General features: G+C 44.6%; 1 protein-coding gene across 1 annotated transcript in view; it reads right to left on the bottom strand.

Moving 5' to 3' along the window:
- LOC119185003 (crustacean hyperglycemic hormone) overlaps positions 1–12,909 on the bottom strand; it is a 96,371-nt gene extending 83,462 nt beyond the window's left edge. Inside the window, exon 1 of the mRNA XM_075875309.1 lies at positions 12,677–12,909. The gene's annotated coding sequence lies outside the window, so the exon portion shown is untranslated. The remainder of the gene's footprint in view (positions 1–12,676) is intronic.
- Positions 12,910–19,232: the final 6,323 nt, after the last annotated feature.

Raw genomic sequence — 19,232 nt, 5'->3', positions numbered from 1 at the left:
GGGGGGGGGGCGATTCTAAAATTGCTAGAAGCTGATCCACGCACGCACGCACGCACACATACAGAGAGAGAAAGAGAAAGCCCACCTCCCTGCTGAGTAAAGCCAGAGTCGAAGCACTGGGCGTTGGTTTAAAACTTTCGCTAGCAACACGTTTAAAAGTCGTACGCTACGTAATTTCATTCGTTATTACAATTCCAGGTTTCGCGTTGTAACCGGTGGCACTTCAGTAACAAAAAATATATTGGGCCTGCCTGCCTGTGGTATATCGAACTAAACTTGACTGGGGCAGGAAAACTGCGCTCACATTTATTTGAATAAAAACTCATTGTCTTCATCTGGTGACTTTTCAAAGCACTGCGTACTTTAAGAATGCGGTCCCAAGCTGTCTTTCAATATTTGCTTTAGTTTTCATGCCACATTTCCAGTTTCAAGTCTTGCCGAACGAAATGTTTGCTGTTGTTTTTTTTTGTTACAGTCGATATCGCGGCTGGTGCACCTTCGTTTTTGTTATGAAAACAATCGCTGTCTCAGAAATAAAGCGGCAACAACAAAAGTTCTCATTCAGTTCGTTATACACGATAATTCGCTACATCATTGTTCGCTAGAACTAGGTGCAACTGTACCCACTGTAAAATAGCGTCTAGACACGACACGTTAAAGTGGACGGCTGCGGAGACACTCAACCGCGTTTACTACGTTTGAGCGACTTCAACTCTTCTTTCTTACTGTCTCCAAAGTACTGGGTACCTCACCGGGATCATCTCAGCCAATCTAGGTTTTTTTTATTGCTCTATGTACAGGTACTTTTACCGTAGTAATACGTCGACCAAACAGTTTTTGAAAAGCAACCAGGAATTTCGATACTGATTAGTGATTACTTTGCACCACATATATCCCGTGCGTGCTGTTCTTTCTTGAAGGTTAAGGTTAAGGATGTTGTTGGTAGCCGGCGGATCTAGCCTTGCATAATTTGCAGGCAATCGCCCCGCCCGGTTTTCTCTTTGCTAATTGTAGCTAATGTCCTTGGTTTCTTTTTTAACTAAGCATGAGTAGGCTTTTAAAATAAAAATCGTGCATTGCACGACGTGATTCTGCACAAGACGGCGGCCTTTGTGCTATTCCACGTGCAGTATTGTGCCGCTACTCTATCTCGCTGCACTATACCCCAAACATAATTGTCACTTATCACCAGATAGCAGTTATTGTGTTACTCGCACTATAATCGGGATCCAATTGGCACGGATGTACGCGCGCTTTGAGTAAGACTTAAGTTCCCTGCCCGGGATCTCCCAATAGCCGGCTGTTACGTCAGTCGGCTTCAGGTGTTACGTCAGGTGGCTCAAGCGACACAAAAATTGACGAGGCGTTACGTCAGGTCGTACGCCTTCTGGGAGTTTCCCGATTTCGCTGTAACGCACAACCACTTGCAAGTAGTTCACTTCCTTCTGTGCAATCGGGAGGCTGTTCGTAACATCGTTCGACGCATCGGTTACGTCTCTGCTCTGTGCTTTACGTGAATTCCCAAGCGAACGTACTTGTTCGAAGCCTATCATAGGATATCAGGAGACCGCGTTTCCTCGATAACAAATACTATCACATTAGCATATACTGGCGTCACACAGCAAGCTTGCCATTCCATTGCATTCTGTCCGTTGGAAAACCCCAGGTGGTCGAAATTTCTGGAGCCCTCCACCACGGCGTCTCTCATAATCATATGGCGGTTTTGGGACGTTAAAACCTACACATCGTCATCATCATCATCACCATTGCATTTTGTCGCGCTTCTTCGTTATTCTTAATTGTTCGACGCTGTACAAGATTGGTTAATACACAAAGCCTGCTTACTTAATGAACGCGTGCCTTTTAAAGGTATGTCTATTCTTTGTTGTATGGTATTTTACATTTGCGCACCTACATTTATCTCGGTTTAAAGCGTTATCTCTGTTACGCTGCACGCAAGCTCACGTTCATGATGTCTTACGCTATATTATAGCACTGATTACGCCTTCCTGTCAATTAAAGTTACGTATAATACAACCTGTTACTTTACTCTATTTCTAAGCCCTTTCCGTCAAATTTATTCGTTATCTCACCAGTTTCGATACCCTACGCACCTCGCTCATTATCAGTAGAAAGCGTCGATTATATGCCGTGCTACTTAAGCTTCTGGCTTTATAATGTTTTGTCTATAGCTTACCATCGGTTATCTCTGCTTTGTGCACGTCTATTCTACCCGAAGGTTGGCATTCGGTATATCTTACGCCGCTAGCTAGATAATTTGATAACTGTGTTATGCGTGACTCTGCCATATACGTCGCCATTCAGGACGCTTAACTATAGCATAGCACTAGTTATAAGTAAACGTTTCTCCTATACTAACAGACTTCGCATATATACTAAAGGTATATATGCACGCTACCGGTGAGTTTGGCTTTATGATGCCTTGCGCAATCAAGTTAACTGGTTACATATACTAGACGTATCTGGTATATGCAGTGTTTTTTTTTTAAACTGACTCATGTCTCTGCGCTGTGGTTTTGTTACAAATTACCTTATTGCTGCTTGAAAAAAAAAATCAGGTAGGATGAAAATTTGTCGAAAAGGAATAAATAAGGAATAACAAAAATCGCAACATTCCACAAAGTTCCATTGAAGAGGAACTGCATACTGATGAACTCGGAACATTTCGGCGTTTACGGTGGGCAGGTTGTCGACACCTTCAGCGGGGTGAATGTTTCACAACCTCTACAAACATTTACTCGTCACGTATGGTATGCCGCATGACAATCAGTTTCCAACAAAAATTTGTAGACGCAGACCATTTATCCTTTATATTGCATGTCCAAGTCATGGTTCTTTCTTATTTATACTTTCTTTTTCGACGTTGCGCATGAAAAAAAAAGAAACGAAACGGGACATTAAATCCCCCCCCCCCTGTCTCTCTGGTGAATGTTTTGCCGCAGACCGCACTGAAATCGGATACACTGTAACAACACCCGATGAATTAGGTCGCTTCTGAAAGTATCACCCTGTATCGTCCTGCAAAAGATCACCCCACCGTTTAGAAAATGTTTCCGTAATATACCACTAGTTGTATACGTTAAAGCCTGTCAGTCTTGTCCGTGTGTTCATGACGCATTGCTCAGATAGACCACAGCTAATTGGTCCTGACCAACCAAGGACACTGAATTGCTCCCGTACTCTTCCGAAACGCCGCCTCTTGGCCACTAAAAGAAGCCGCGGGGCTAATAAAAGGCACCGAAGGGTTATGCCGTCGAGTTGCGTCATAATGCCGCGGTATAATGACGTCCAGAACGACCATCTCCGTGGGCTCTCTTTTCACTTGTTCATCGCGAATGGAGTTGACCGGAAGCATTTTATTTCATCTTCTTCTTCTTCAATAGGTTATGAGACTCACCAAACTTTGAATTTCTTCTTTTTCTTTTTTGCCCAGTACTCGCCTCTCAAAAGAGGAGATATTGAAGAGTATGTCCTCACTATACCTTTTTTCCTATCTATCTCTCTTTTTTATTCGTGTTCATTACTCTTCTCTATACAATGTCGCACCAATAACGTGCATTGCTGGAAAGCTTAGCTACAGGGCTCGCAGAAGTGATCTTGGTAATATGTGCCAGAAGAGAACTAGAGAAGGAAGACGAAGGCAAGCGCAGACTGTCAAATGAAGGCTTATCATTAACGCAGCATAAATGTAGACAGGGATAACAGGAAGCGAAATAACCGAAAAAAAAACGCAAGAGGAATAAGCGCCGACAAATAAAAAAAGAACACTGAACAACAAGATGACGAGGCGAATTCATTATCTTGCGTTTTCACTTTCACAGTATTGTATATACCGAAAATCATGAATCACCAATTCGATTAATCATCCCAGCTGGTCAAGCTTGCAGAAGCATTTCCTGGTGGGTCGGCTTGAGAAATTCATTAGAAGACGTGCGTCAAAGAAGAAGCGTATTTCACGGGCGCTTTGAGTAAGCACTTGTGACGCGCAAAAAAAAAAATGTTACGACAATCAATTTGGTTAACGTGATAGGGCTACAATCGGTGTCAACGTTCGTTTTCTGACTACGGTAATGAGCGCTGTGTCATAAGCGTATGAGTACGTTTCATTCGACAACCACAGACGCAGTTTGAAAAACTCGTGCAATGCGGAGCGTTAGGGAGGGGGGGGGGGGTATACATAATGTAATTTAGGGGTAATACGTCGTATAGCCGTAATATGATAACGAGGAACGCTGTAGTTGAAAGCGCCGAAAATTTTTGGCCGCCTGTAGTTCTTTAACGTACATGTAGATGTAAACAAACGGACCTCAAGCAATATCGCCTCCACCGAAAATGCTGCCGCCGCGACCGGGATTCGATCCCGCGACCTTCGGGTTCGCATATGGACACCGTAACCACAACACCACCGTGGTGGCTGTAGCGCTGGGTCCGAGAAGCAAACATTTACCGCTGCGTCTTACTTTAAAGCGACCCTAAAGGAAAAAAGAGTGAATCGAGTCAGTCGAATAAATTTCACTCTCAGAACTATACAACTTCGTTACTATCACCATTATAAGGTTACTAGATTGTCATTAATATCACCGTTATAATGTTACTAGTGCAGCAAAGGTTCAATTTCCGAGTTTGACTTTTCGACCCAAATCTCTGTATGTGAGGTCCACGTCTTGAGGGTGTTCTATTCGTATTTCGACCACACTGATTCAAAAAACATTATTGAAACTCGGCATGCTAAACCTTTGGCACCCTCAGAAGACAGTGTACTCTACAACATATCAATTAGAGACTGCTACGCGCTTTTCATGATCATGATCATCATTATCATCATCATCATCATCATCATCATCATCATCAGCCAGACTACGTCCACTGCAGGACAAAGGCCTCTCCCATGTCCCACCAGTCAACTCGGTCCTGTGCCTGCTGCTGCCAATTTATACCCACAAACTTCTTAATCTCATCTGCCCACCTAACCTTCTGTCTCCCCCTAACCCGCTCGCCTTCTCTGGGTATCCAATTAGTTACCCTTAATGGCCAGCGGTTATCCTGTCTACGCGCTACATGCCCGGCCCATGTCCATTTCCTCTTCTTGATTTCAACTATGATATTCTTAAACCCGGTTTGTTCCCTGATCCACTCTGCTCTCTTCTTGCGCTATTAGACGTCGTCAAAATTTGTGACGTGACGACTATTGGTGCAGGAACATAAAAGTGGCTTCACCACCCGCGGTGCCTTTTATCGCTTACCGGGCGACAACTTGTAACAAGAGTTGAGCTTTCGCCGTTGTTGAAGCGTAGTTTAGTAATAGGAGCGAACTAGTATTTCGCTTTAGTGTCCCTTTAACGCGTGTCAGAAACCCGCCGGAACATTTGCCGGGAGAGGGGAAGAGAAGCGGGGAAAGACAGGGTGTTTACCTACAAACTTGGCTCCGTAAGCTACCCAGTCGAAAAATGCGCCAGGGCTCTGCTAGCTGGCAATCAGGAATCCTGTTGGTGGCTCAGGAATTCTTTGAGTCGCAGTTACAATGGAGTTCGCAATTAGGATCAATTAGGATCGCTACCCGTGGCCATACCCTATATGTAGGAGAGGGGACGGAAGGGGAATGTTGTATTAGAAAGAGAAAAACAACAAAAGAAATAAAGAAAAAAGAGAACAGCTAGTGAGAACACGCACGTTACAACACCATATCAGCCGGTAGTTCACAGACGCTCGCTAAGTTCGGTCGCCGTCTACACCCGCCGAAGTTTCGCACATGCCGATGTACCCTTCTAACCGCTGAGGGTTATCTCCGAGGTAGGTCGCTGGGCGTGCGCATGCGCTGATTCGTGCCGTACAGCTGTCTCTGTACTGCACGAAGTTTGCGAGGCGACAACGCGGGGGACACGTTTTCCACGCGATATGCTCACCCGTCTTTGCTCCTCGACATGCCTTCTCCACTGGCATTCACCCTATATATTCTTCTCGGGCTATGAAATTATTGTCGACGTCATTGTGACGTCGCGGCGCCTCTTGTACAAAAGAGAAGATGCCAAAAAGAAAAAGAAAAACGCACCTATCACAAATGAGAGAAATGCCGAAAGTGACTTCCAGCGAGGTGTCGTCAACGTCCTTTCGCGTGGCGCAAGGAAAATGGCACAAGCAATAAAAGAAGGTATAACGGAGCAGTGGAGGTTGCCGCGGCGCGCGGAATTTTACTCTAGCTTCAGGAAACGAGAAACGATCGAAAAAAAAGGTCAACGAAACAAAATTTGACAGCCCTCGCCCCCCCCCCCCCCTTCAGGGAAGAAAAAAAGAACGCGAAGTTCCCCAAAGGGGCACTGACACAAGTTTTCGACGATGAGTAGGACTTGTTGGACAAGTTGGTTATTCTCAATGGGGTATACATAACAGCGCAACTTGGAAAAAAGACAGATTTGAAAAATGTAGAGGGGAGGGGCGGCAGAAAGGTGCTCCTCCTGCTCTTTTTATCGAATCTGTCTTTTTACGTGTTTGCGCTATTGTGTACCCTTTCGACAGTGAGTTTATCCTTCCGCAAAAAAATGTACAGACAGTTGGTTGTGATCAAGTGTGAAGTTTAGTAGGTGCTCATTATATGCTTATTTTATTTCAACATTAGAATCAGTTTTCCCACGGTGCATCTACTTATATCGATGTGAACAGGACGTCAGTCTACAGTATCAGTTATGGCGACTACACGAACCAGCTTGGCTAGTCGTGATGACGTGAGTGACCAAAACGTTCAGAGTGGTCGCTTGTGCGTCACCGAAACGTTGGAAATGACCACTTATGGGTCAGCAATACGATATCACAGGTCGTAAAAAAACTGCCTAACGTAAAGCAAGAACACAATGATGTCATCAGACGAGATCGTCGCTAGGTGAAACATGCGGTGATCACGGAGGCAATGCAAAACCTAAGCGAAATAATAAAGTTTTTGAAGGTATGATTAGTAGCTCGACTGAGAGTACAAGGAAGGTGACTTCGTATAGGTGAAGGCAGAAGCAGCCCTGTAAGCTTGTCACGTGAGTGAGTGGAGTGAGTGAGTGGGCGAGAGAGAGTGAGTGAGTGGGTGAGCGGGTATGAGTGAGTGTGCGTGGATGTGTATCTGAGAAAACTCACAAAAAGTGTCTCAGTCGACATTCAGCGCAGAATGAAACCGCCAACTTTTTTTTTCCATCCAAGGAGAGGAAACTTCAAAGCGTCAAAGCGACAAGTTGACGCCAAGGACGAAGTGATGCGCCTCCTGTACATCAATCTATTCAGCCCTATACGTTCCCTCGTCGCTAAGCGTCTTCGTTTGGCGGACATAGACGCCAAACGTTGCCCAACATCTTCTTCACAGCACACTCGCGTACACATATTGAATCCGGGTATACAAGGTCAGGACAGTCTATACTGTGTCTGCCAAAATGGGACGTTTTCATATATGCGGTACATCGAGGATGCATTAGTGCACGACGGTTTCCGCTAGCCACATGGAAGATGGCCAAGTCGAAGCCATATCGGAATATGCGCGTTAGAGAGTTTTTTGGGGAGACCCGTGAGACGCACTGCAACCGTATATAGCTCGCTTAAAGATTCTGAATCACCTAACATGCTACTTTCGCAAATAACGTCGGCGTATTCATTCATCCGGAGTTTTTCGGGAACTAATCGGTGTTTACTTCACTGATTGCGTGATTTTGCCATGTTTTTTTTTTTTCAAAACTAATGTACGTGAGACACGGTGGACCACACTGTGATAGCAAGAGCGCCAGATTAGCGTCAAAGACTCGAAATATTTCTTGTTTAGCCGCTGAAATAACATGCCCATCAGTGACCTTCTCTATCAGACAAACTATACAGCGCGTTCTTGCTACCGACATTAATATTTTTGTTAATTATTAATCATTCGATGTTACTAGCAAATGTTTATATGCAGCATGCCTAAAAGATACGCGAAGAAAATTAGGAGAAGTAGAAAACAACCGAAACCGGAATACACACGCACACAGACAAATTTCATCCAGAGTGAGACGCTTCATGTGTATGTAGGCCCGTGTTCTCAGATTTGGGTGCACGTTAAAGAACCCCAGGTGGTCTAAATTTCCGGAGCCCTCCACTACGGCGTCTCTCATAATCATATAGTGGTTTTGGGACGTTAAACCCCACATATAAATCAATCAACCCTTCGTGTGTAGAAGGGTCCCTTGGATACCCATGGCGAAGCACTTCAAAACTTGTTAAAGGTCCTGCCCCAAATCAGTTAGTTTGCAGTGATTAGCTGAATACTTATGTCATGCCCTAACTGTAATAGACTGACTTTAAAAGTAAGTGAGTAATAAGTGTGCGTAAACTGTAGTGATAAAAAATTGATGATTGAGAGTCAGGAGGAGAGTTCATAGAAAGTCTCTATAAAAACTGTTTACATTTGGCGCGCCGTACAAAGGATGGGCGTGCTTTTGAACGGGGGTAAAGGAAAAAAAAAACGAAATGGTTGGAGCTCGTGCGAAGCTGACTGGTTCATGGTGGCTGGTCGAGTCGACTGTAGCAAGGCACCTCTACTGTTGGCTAATTATTGGCTATTGCTGGCTATCAAAGTATTAAAGTCTCTGTTCCATCCTCTGTTTTAAATCTTTACACGAAATAGTGTTGATATCGAGTATATGGGTTTGACCTTCAAGCTTTCTTTTTTCCCTCACGAGACTCTTATCTGAAATTTTAAACGTGAAGTGGCCTTGATGATAATGCATTGTAAGTGTTAATTTTCTTGCATGTAGACTACATACGCACGTATTCAAGGTTTTCACTTTTCTTTTGCGCAGAATGTGTGTACTGCTGCTGTGTGAGGCCAATCTGTAACAAAAGTTCCTCCGAACTGTCTTCTCATGCGCTCTGCTCTATGAACTGGTAGATTAATTATATCAAGTGAAACTGAAGCTGATTTAATGTAATTCGTTTCTCTCTCCTTAGCCCCCCAACCACCACTCATTTTTTTTTAATATTATTGTCTCCTCTAAGCCCGGTAACACATCTAAACAATTGGGCAGTCGCGCATTGAAAAAAAAAAAGAAAACGCAGTCGTTTCGCAGAAGCGAATCTGCGTGAAGATGCAAAGGTTTCGCAAGCCTGTACACGTCAGTCCGTCCATCTCGTTGCCACCCGACTACGGAACTTGGAAGTGAGCCAGAAGAGATTGCCAAACCGGCAAAACTTCTCTTTGTGGTCTAATAGCGTCGATAAAAAAAACGTAAGGAAGGAAGGAGGCATACGTAGCAAGGAGTGGTGCATACTCGGCTCTTTCTGCATTAGGTCATCCATCACTCGAGTACCACAACTTGTGGCCGTGCATGAATAGGATCCCGGCACGGACGTCTAACCAAGGTGCGCCCCCCCCCCCAGATCTCTCTGTCGAATTAACAAACTAATTGCTTAACTATCGAGCTAACTAAGCAACAAAATAACTAACCAAATCTCACCGGTCAACTGACCAATCAACTCACTTGCAGACTAACTAATAAGTTCACTATCAATTATTTAGCCGGCTAACTAATCAGCCAACTAACTAATAAACTGACAAGACCACTAACTTACTAGCTGACTAGCCAACCGACCTCCATATGAGCCATTGGTTGTTGTATGCGAGTATAGGCCACATTAGAGCCTGCTATGCGCCAACATATTTTCCGATACTGGCCAACATTCCGACACAGCGAATTTAGCGTGGATAGATAATCACACTACACGAGCAAACAAGGTACCAACTACCATAATCGACAGCGAAACCAATATACTACCATTTTACGTCACCCGTAACTTTGATGCGTTCTGATAACGAGCCTCGCGCTAATCACCGCGATTACTACGGCTCGGTTAACGTTGGCGTTAACATACATTAAGGCTGTCTCACAAAAATTAAATCTGGTGGGCTCCGAAGACGACTTTGCGCTGTCTTGTTGCTTATGCTCGCCGCAGTGAGAAAATTTAGACATTTTTTTAGAGCTGCGGTGCTTCAAAACATAAACGAAAACATTGAAAAACAAAATAAGCAAAAACGAAACAAGGCGACGCGATTAATACAAACACGTGCTACGTTCACGTAAAAAGTTCAACGAAAAAAAAAGAAACTTTATTTATGAAACGCGAATGTCCTCTTAACGTTGTACTACGGTCATTGAATCCCTTAATGACGCCCTACAAGCCATCACCTGACCACATTTAAAATTACCGTATAGATGACATCATTATATGAAGCAAACATCGCATGATCGAAAGCGATGCAAGTATCAACAGAATCTCCCTACGAACACCAATGACGTGTAAGTGGACGCCAGACCTTCGCACAAAATGGCCACACTGGAAATGGACAGATGATTATAGTACGTCAGACTGAAATAAAACTTCAACGAAAGAATCGGAAGACTCGGATAACAGCCAAAGCGTGGGAGGACAAGACCGATCAACGTGCATGTCTCGAACGCGGAAGATACAAATCACCGCATACAGAACGTACACTACCCCCGCAGAAGTTGTAGTGTATACATACGTACGTCTGCGACAAAAAAAAAAGGGGGGGTACGGGGTGGATTGGAGTCGTGAAACAGCCAGCTAGAAAAGTCAGCGACTAAATGTGTAGAATGCGGGGACGAACGCGGCAGTCGATTGCTTAAGGCGAGGGCGTACGTGAAACGCTGATGTCAACGATGACGTCGGTCCGCATTCGGTGACGTAAGCGCACAGGAACTGGGACTTGGGCGTTATGCTGAGCACCGCACGCTGATTGCTTTACAATTAGCGACTCGTGTTTAGTTAAGAGCGCTTAGATTTAGGCGCACGTTAAAGAACCTCTATAGTCGGTGGCAACCTAAGAATAAATGTAAGCTCCGCCCACAGCGGTCACCGTCCCACGTAATTTGCATAAGTGTGAAAGTAGCTAACGAAATTAAGCTTAATGAAAGTAGTTAAGTAGTTACTTGGTACTCTACTATGGGAGAGCATAAAGCCGTCCCGCGGGTATCACACTTGATGAGGCCCTGTTGACAAAAATTACGCCGTGAACCAGTTCACGAGAAGTCTCAGAAAAACCACGAAGTATAGGCAGTACACAAAACTGTCGTGACGTGGGTCGCACACGGAATTGCTATCAATCATTTACGTGAGGTCGGGCAGGTTTCGCAAACGTCACGCATATCACTTGCCCGCAAAAGCTAGTGTTCACTTCACTAGTTTTTGTTCGAAAAATTTCACTTCTAGACAAATTTCATCAAAAGTGCCGACTGCATTGTTTAAAAGACTATAAACTATAAAAAATCACAGCATATCCACGGAGGGAATGATGACGAGTGGGGCAAAGCGCTGGAGGGTTTCATCGCTAAACTGTGAACCATCGGCGAATATCGCTCACTACATAATCAAAGACGTGAGGAACACTGTATTATTTATACAAGAACTTTTATTGTTGGTAAGTGGTAGCTATACGTGGCTTCCGTTGCCCCTTCATTATAACGACTTTTATGGTCGGTGAAGTGATGGATCGGTGATGGGGGCGTAGCGGGATGTTTGCGAGGAAGAAGTGGTGGGCAGTTTGCAAAGGTGGAACTATAGGCAGTCACGTAGAAACAAGGGATGGGCACAGTGGTAAAATCTATGATTCTTTAACGCGCACCTGGATACAAGTACATGACCATCTTGCATTTCATATTGGCTACTTCTCAACAGTATTGGCTTAATGGTCGTTGAAGTGGTGGATCGGTGATGGGGTGTAGTGGGATGTTTGCAAGGTGGCTACGTACACCAACGTAGGAAGGACAGACCCACACCCCAAGGAGCTTAGCCCCTAAAACGACGAATCTTTAACCTATATATGTGTAGCATTCGCATTACCAGTGACAAGGTACTCGTGGTTAGAACGTAAATCTGCCAAACATTGCTCTGTTGTGCAGATCAATGACAGGCGCGCTGCAGTACTTGAGGTGCAGCGTGGAATTTTTCTTAGCTTGTAAGTATAAGTAAAGTGCTCTACTATAAGTGGTCGAAATTTCCGGAGCCCTCCACTACGGCGTCTCTCATAATCAAATTCTGGTTTTGGGACGTTAAACCCGAACTACGAAATGATTAAAGCATCTTATTTAAAGGCGCACTGACAGCAAACAAGTGTAAAAATCGGTGAATGGTGGTAAGATATTTTATTTTTTTATTTTAAGGTCAGGTTTCGTGGGGCGCTCCTATCGGCATTGACACCAGAGTGTTGGCGGGCTATTTTGTCAATTTTGTCTTAACTGAGTTGTGATGCGGAGTTTTTGTTTATGGATGTTGTATTTATTACTATTGTTATATTGTATGTGTCGTTGTATAACAGTGTTCAGCTGACATTATACTCTCATACTGTTCGTCTTTGAATTGTTCTTACATATTTTCTTATCGAGGGTCACCCTTCCGCCTTTGGACTTTAGGAGCCTAGGCTGTAAAGCGTCTGCTTCGTTCTGTATATAGCCACTTCGTTAACAATAAACTTCGTTACATCATCAATTCTACGCTGCCTTTATGAACCATTTTGGCTATTCTCTAGCTTCTATAGTCACATCTCTCCCGTTAGTTTTTTTTTTCCTTTCAAATATCTCTTTCAAAATAAATGGAAGAAAAATTACGCGAATGGTATAGAGCGCCGTCGTCAACGTACCTTAGGGTGTCGGGAAGTCGTCCGTGCGAGAAGTCGCGGTGGTAAGAAATCGGGGAACGCTGGAGCCGATGAACCGTGCGCACACCTCTCCGGTGACGGGACGTCCCTCGTAGGGAAGAAGAGTCTGCAACCAACGGGCACCACGGGATACAGAGGGGAGAGCCGACGAGACGAGGAAGCGTTTCCCCCGAGTTGATGCTGCGCGCGTCTCCCGAGAATTCGCTCCCGACTCGGGCAACCGGAGGCCACTTTTGTACTCCTCTGGGACCCGGAGGGAGGAGAAGCGGACGAGTCACGTGGTATTTCCCTCATTTCCCTCCCGCCCTCGCCTTCTCTTCCCTACCGCATCGCGCTCTCCCCCTTTTCTAGCGCGAAAGAAAAGCGCTTCGGCGTCGGTCATCCCCAATTCCACTCGCCCTCTTCTCTCGCTGGCCAACTTCGATTCTTGGGATGGTTTCTTCCCGTTTTTTGTTAAGTCTGTCCCCATTTCCATTCCCCATCGCTTCTCTTCTCTAAAAACAAAAGAAAAACCCATCCGTTTAAACGTGTTCAGATTGCAAATGCACTGCCCTTCCCACGCATTCATGCTTTCCCATTTAATTTCGCTGGCTCTACACGATCGTTTTTTAGCGTCCTTTCTTTATATCGTTTTCTTTATATTGTTTTTTTTCACCCAAGACGATGAAGTGCGACTGAGGTACGCTATTCCTTTCCTCCCAGCGTTGGCAACAAAACACGCATACGACAGAATAAGCGATTATCTTAAAATAAATACATGCAAAAAATTGAATGAAACAAGGAACGTGGCTACTCTCGCCGTGTTGCCATGTCTCCTTGGTTCTTCAGACTTCCTGTTTTTTTCTACTATTTACTAAGATTTAATACGACGCGCCTTATTAATTACCCTTTTCACGTGTTCCTGCTCTGTGTTGCGATAGCGCGGAGGCTTAAATTAAATTATGGAGTTTTTTAGTATATACTTTTTTTTAATTATGCGTCTTGGTGTGTTTTGAGGGACGCTGCCCATGTAGGACGTAATATTAATTTCAAACCTACGGGCTCTTGTAACGAGCGAGCGAACTGCCCGAATGTTCTCTGGCATTACGCGTCCCAACTGCCTCCCGATCCTTCCCTCCAATCTACATGCGGCTACCACGGCCCTGAAAATTAACCTCCGACGATGTGCACAACAGTCCTACTTTAGAGCATAGAAGTTCGAAGTAGGGGTCGCTTCCTCCACATTGCGTAATGAGTGCAATGAAGTTGAGAGTACGCAGACCACCCGCATCTGGTCCTGCGAGCGATTTTGCCGTGAAAGGAAGAGACCAGTGGACGACACGGAGAAAAACAGGGTTTCTCCACGAAACTACGGGCAGATCTTGTTTCCGAGGGTTGTGCGGATGTAAGCAAGTGGCTGGTATTTATTTATTTATTATGTAATATTTATTTATTTTTATTTATACAAGACTGCAGGCCACAAATGGGCCCAAACAGGAGTGGGGGTGTTACAGAGTCGTTAGATCAATTATACACTCTTTAGCAAGGTAAAAACAATAAACAGGACAATACAAAATATTTTTAAAAACACTGGGAAATAGTATAATACAAAATTTACAAGTCAAACCTTTGATCAACGAATTTCAGCACATTATCGGATGAAAGAATTTCATGTGGAAGGTTATTCCAGTCGGTTATGGTGCGAGGAAAAAAAAGGAATACTTAAACTTGTTAGTGCGCGCTGTGATAGGCGTGAACTTTGCAGAATGGTGATTCCTGGTGGGACGCGATGATTACAGAGTCTGGAAGGTCGATGTTTTGAGTCTGATATTCCCGTGTGATAATTGGAGAATAAATTTTAGCCTATTTTTAGAAATCTTTGACCAAGTAATCCGTCATTCCTACGGATTACTTGGTCAAGCCAGGTCCTTTCATTGTTTCTTTTTCTTCTTTTTCGCTTATTGTTAACTAGTATACTAACTGCACCTGTGGCGCTCGTGGTGGACTCCTCTGCTTCTTTCCGATGTCTTACTGTCACGTCTATCATGTTCCGTTCCACCACATGCTGCGTAGTCCAGTTTTTTCTTCTTGAGTTCCTTTGTTACCGTCAAAGTCAAGGACCCGTACATAATATTGGTACTCATAAACTGGCACCAAAGTGGATGACGTTCAGCGACTCAAGGGCGTTATTGCAGCCTTCGTCGCCTTTGCGCAGCGGTCCTCACGATCAACTGGTGCTACAGACGGTAAAAGAGACCGGAATCGGGAAAGGACATGAAATAACTGTTGAATAGGTTTTAAGTCTTCGCGGGATTATCGGCAATTACCGGGCCGATCAAGCTGCCGCGTCGGCCTAAAAACAATAAAGTAATAATGTCGCTCTCTACGGGACTGACGCTGCCCTGAAGGTCGGCGTGCTTGCTCGCCAATGCGTCACGTCGCACCGGGACGAGCCGCAATTCAAGCACGCACGACCGTATTCCCCGGATCCAACTCTCAGCCTTTCGAATGTTTTCCAGGACTTCGTCGGCTGTGAAGGTAATGGTCGGGTGTCGCGTTTGCGCACGTCTTCCGTATAGCAATGGCCGACGCCGCAGCCTGTGACCACTGCGGCAGCGATGAAACGATTCCACACATTCTGTGCGACTGCCCACAGCATACTGTTCACAGAGGCAGTCGTTTTGCAACGCGCTCGATAAAGTGTATGACCGAACTTTTTCGTACGGAAAAATAAACCCTGGGCTATCGAGAGAACACATAAGGGTGCTGTACATGCGTTACTGCGCTTTTTGCGTTCAACAGGTCTCTCAGAACAGCTCTGATTGGAAGGTCCTGAATTTGGTGTGTGTGTGTGTGTGTGTGTGTGTGTGTGTGTGTGTGTGTGTGTGTGTGTGTGTGTGTGCGTGTGTGTGTGTGTGTGTGTTCGTGTGTGTGTGTGTGCGCGTGCGTGTGTGTGTGTGTGTGTGTGTGTGTGTGTGTGTGTGTGTGTGCGCGCGTGTGTGGCTTTATATATCGGTCCTCTTTCCCACCCTTATTTCTCCACCAGTGGAGTAGCCAATAAGTGAGGCTCAAACCCTCTCTCCCTCCAATTTTTTTTCAGTTTTCCTTGCGTATATATACACGCACACTGTTATAAACGCACTCACGAGCATACATAAACTATAGTTGAACCACCTCCCCGAAAGAAAACATTCTGCCTACTCCACGGAAACTGTAGAAGGATTGAAAGCTGGGCTAATTGCATCGGTCCGCAGAAAAATTGGAGCTCACTCAGACTCACTCAAGAGATACAATTTTCTCTCGGGGCTCATTCCGACTCGCTCATCAATATTTTTCATCAACCGCACTCACTCGGATTCAAGATCACCAATGTATTACTCAAGTGGACTCACTCGTACTCAGACTCTCTATACCCCGCCTGAGTGAATAGAGTGATGAGTGAGCTTGTCGACCTAGTTTTGCCAGTTGGTGACAGTACTTGAACGTTTTAGGGGCGAAGCTCCTGTTAGCCTAGCCTTGTCATGCGTCACTCGTAACAGAGAGAAGAGACGAGAAAGAAAAAAAAAGGGCAGTATCTCCCAAACAGTATGATACATGGCGCTTTCTAATAGAAGTACATTCGATCATTGGGGTTTAGGGACAGTGAAGGCAAAATAGACTATAAACAGGTAGAAATAACCAGGAGGAGGCTAACTGATTGGTGGCTACAGTCGAGGCACGAGTGAAATGAAATCCTTGAACACACAGTGATAGTACTTAACTTTATGGCTAGGTGGCGTGAGCCACCGCCCAATCTAAAGGGCACAGCCGGATACATCCATCCATCCATTCATCCATACATCCACATACAAACTGCAGTTGAGTGGGAATATTCTAGATGGCGCTGTACCGCTGCTCTCCGATTGTCCGCTGTGCGGGCTGTGCCTGGGTGCGTGGAGAACGAGTGCTTCTCTGTTTCCTGGATAGTCGCCGTACGTAGCATGGACGAAACAGAGCGGTAAATGCGCTGATGACGCTTGCGCTCAGCTTCCTTGGCTCGCGTCTCGTCGGTGTTACCCGCTTGCCGTCTGCATTCTCGAACGTGATCGGACGCATAGACGAACGGACACTCCCCCCCCCCTTAGCCCCTTAGCAGTTAAGGGGGGGGGGGGAGTGTCCGTTTTTCTATGTGTCCGTTTGGGGTCCTGCGACTCGAGTGTCGCTTTCATCGCCTCCTCTGGAACTGTGGAATGCACTGATGTCATTGCACAAGTGACAACGCGAGAAACGACGCTGCTATAGCTTTATTTCAACGGACAAAGCGCATTATTTTCAGACTTGAGTGACACAAAACGGCTATTTTTGAGATTGGAAGTGATGTTTCATCACGTGGGATTTACGACATAGTCCTTGCGTATTGACTGGTTTGACGTGACAATTCACATCTATACTAGCCTCCACGTTACTCGGCAGACGCATAAAAATAAATGCAGGTTAATGAAGCTGCAATGGAGGCTAGTCGGAACGGCTTTCCTTTGTTATACGCTGCCCTGTACGAAATGAAACGAAAAAAAATTAAAAAAAAAACAGAACACGGTGATTCAAAAGCTCGCAACTTGTTTCATTTCGACCATGCAAGGACCTCTGTACAAGGAGAAAATTGAAGAAGAACGAGGGCAAAATGAGCAGTCGGTTACAGTATAGAATAGTCAAACAAAAAAAATCATGACGTCTACAGTAAAAAAAAAAAGTTATCTTTAAGCATACCTTTGTTGGTGGAGAAAGGCGGCAAATAGATCTTATAGCGGCCCGAAACGTGCTAATGCACGTTCCGAAGGACCCATTAAAGTCCATCCATCCTAAATTATTAAAGTCCAGCCATCTTAAATTATTAAAGTCCAGCATCAGCAATTAAAGTCCAGCCAACTAGTGAATTTCAAGAAATTGAAAGATTGAAGTTTTGCAAGTACTTCATAACAATATTGACGTAAAATTGCAACTAAATCAATTTTGGCAACGCTTAGAAACCCAAGGATCACAAAACTCAAGATTTCAGATAGAGATATATTTACCTTTTTCTTCAAGGAGGCCAGACAACTTCGTGTGCGCCAAGGCTCAGACGCACCAAGTCAGCATTTAATATTGAAGGGGATTCGCATTATACAGACCGATTTCTTAACTGTGTTATCAAGTCCGTGGCAGTAGCGGAATCGGTAATGTGTTCAGGTTTAAACAAAAAGGTCATTGGTTCGAATCATTGTTGGGGTGGTGTTAAAGGAAGAAAAACGCAAGGTGATGTGTTCAAGGAAGCTAAAACGCTGAATTCCATTCTTAATTTTTAATTGTGACCTGTAGTGATGAGCAGACCAAGTTCCTAACATTGTATCCAGTGCCGTGCTGGTATGGCGGAATGCTAGTAGTGTTCGGTTAATAACCAAAAGGTTGGTAGTTTGAATGACAGAGCTATAGGATCGCTGGTAGTTCGAATCACATTGATGAGGACGACAGCGGGATTAGAACCAGTGACATTCCGGATAATAAACGAACTTGCGACTAGGGTTCTGCGGTATTTCAGCCCATCGGTGAAATCAAATGGCTTGTTTTCATGTAAAAGACACTATTATGACATCAACTTAACAATTCAGGTGACGTTTTTTTTTTTTTAGTTTGAGTGTTAAGCTGTTATCAGTTTCCAAAAATTTAAAAGACGAAGGTCAGCCTAACATTGCAGGTAGAATACCAATCTATGATAGCGGCTGAGAGGTTGATTGTTCATTTCATAACCGGCAGGTCGGGGGTTCGAATCTCGCTGTCAACACCATTCCCAACTAGAATTCGCTAGAGCCTTTAAAATTTTTGCTTTTGAAGTTTTCTCGCTCTCCACCTTGTGGAAACTCGGCGGCATGGGAAACCCGGGCCTTTTGGCCTGATGTCGTTGTAGTGTTGGTTCCCTATTTTGTAAAAACAGACTGTTTTTAGGAGAAGAAGAAAAAATGTCTGGATAATTTTATGGCTTACAAGGGTCAGCCGCATTTTTGTTCCATTATGTGACAGCACGTACATCTCAATTATGGCAGTAATGTATCTGGGTGACTTCCTAGTGTTCCAGTAACTTCAGCTCTGTCAATCGAACCACCAACCTTTTGGTTAGGAACTGAAAACTATTCGCAGTCGGCTACCGACCCGGCACAGGATTCAATGTACAGAACTTAGTCTGCTCATTACTACAGTTCACGATTAAAAATAAACAACAGACTTCAACGTTTTCGCTTACTTGCCCCCATCGCCTTGCGTTTTGCTCTTCCTTTAACACTACCGGCACCGTGATTCGAACCGGCGCCTTTCCGGTTTAAAACTGGATACCTTCCCTACTTGGCTACTGCCAGGGACTTGTTAACACAGTTTAAAAGTTGGTCTGTACATTAGGCAACTCATTCTTCAATATTAAATACTGGATTTGGGTGTGCGAGCTTTGATACACAGACAAGTTTTTTTGGCTTCCTTGAAGAAAGAGGCAAATATATAGCTGTCGGAAAATTTAGGTTTGTGCTGCTTCTTGAATTTCTGAGAGTGTTGATAA

This window comes from Rhipicephalus microplus, chromosome 10, assembly GCF_043290135.1.
Source record: "Rhipicephalus microplus isolate Deutch F79 chromosome 10, USDA_Rmic, whole genome shotgun sequence".
Classification (NCBI taxonomy): domain Eukaryota; kingdom Metazoa; phylum Arthropoda; class Arachnida; order Ixodida; family Ixodidae; genus Rhipicephalus; species Rhipicephalus microplus.
The sequence above is the reverse complement of the archived record's forward strand: the minus strand, read 5'-3'. Positions and strand labels throughout refer to the sequence as shown.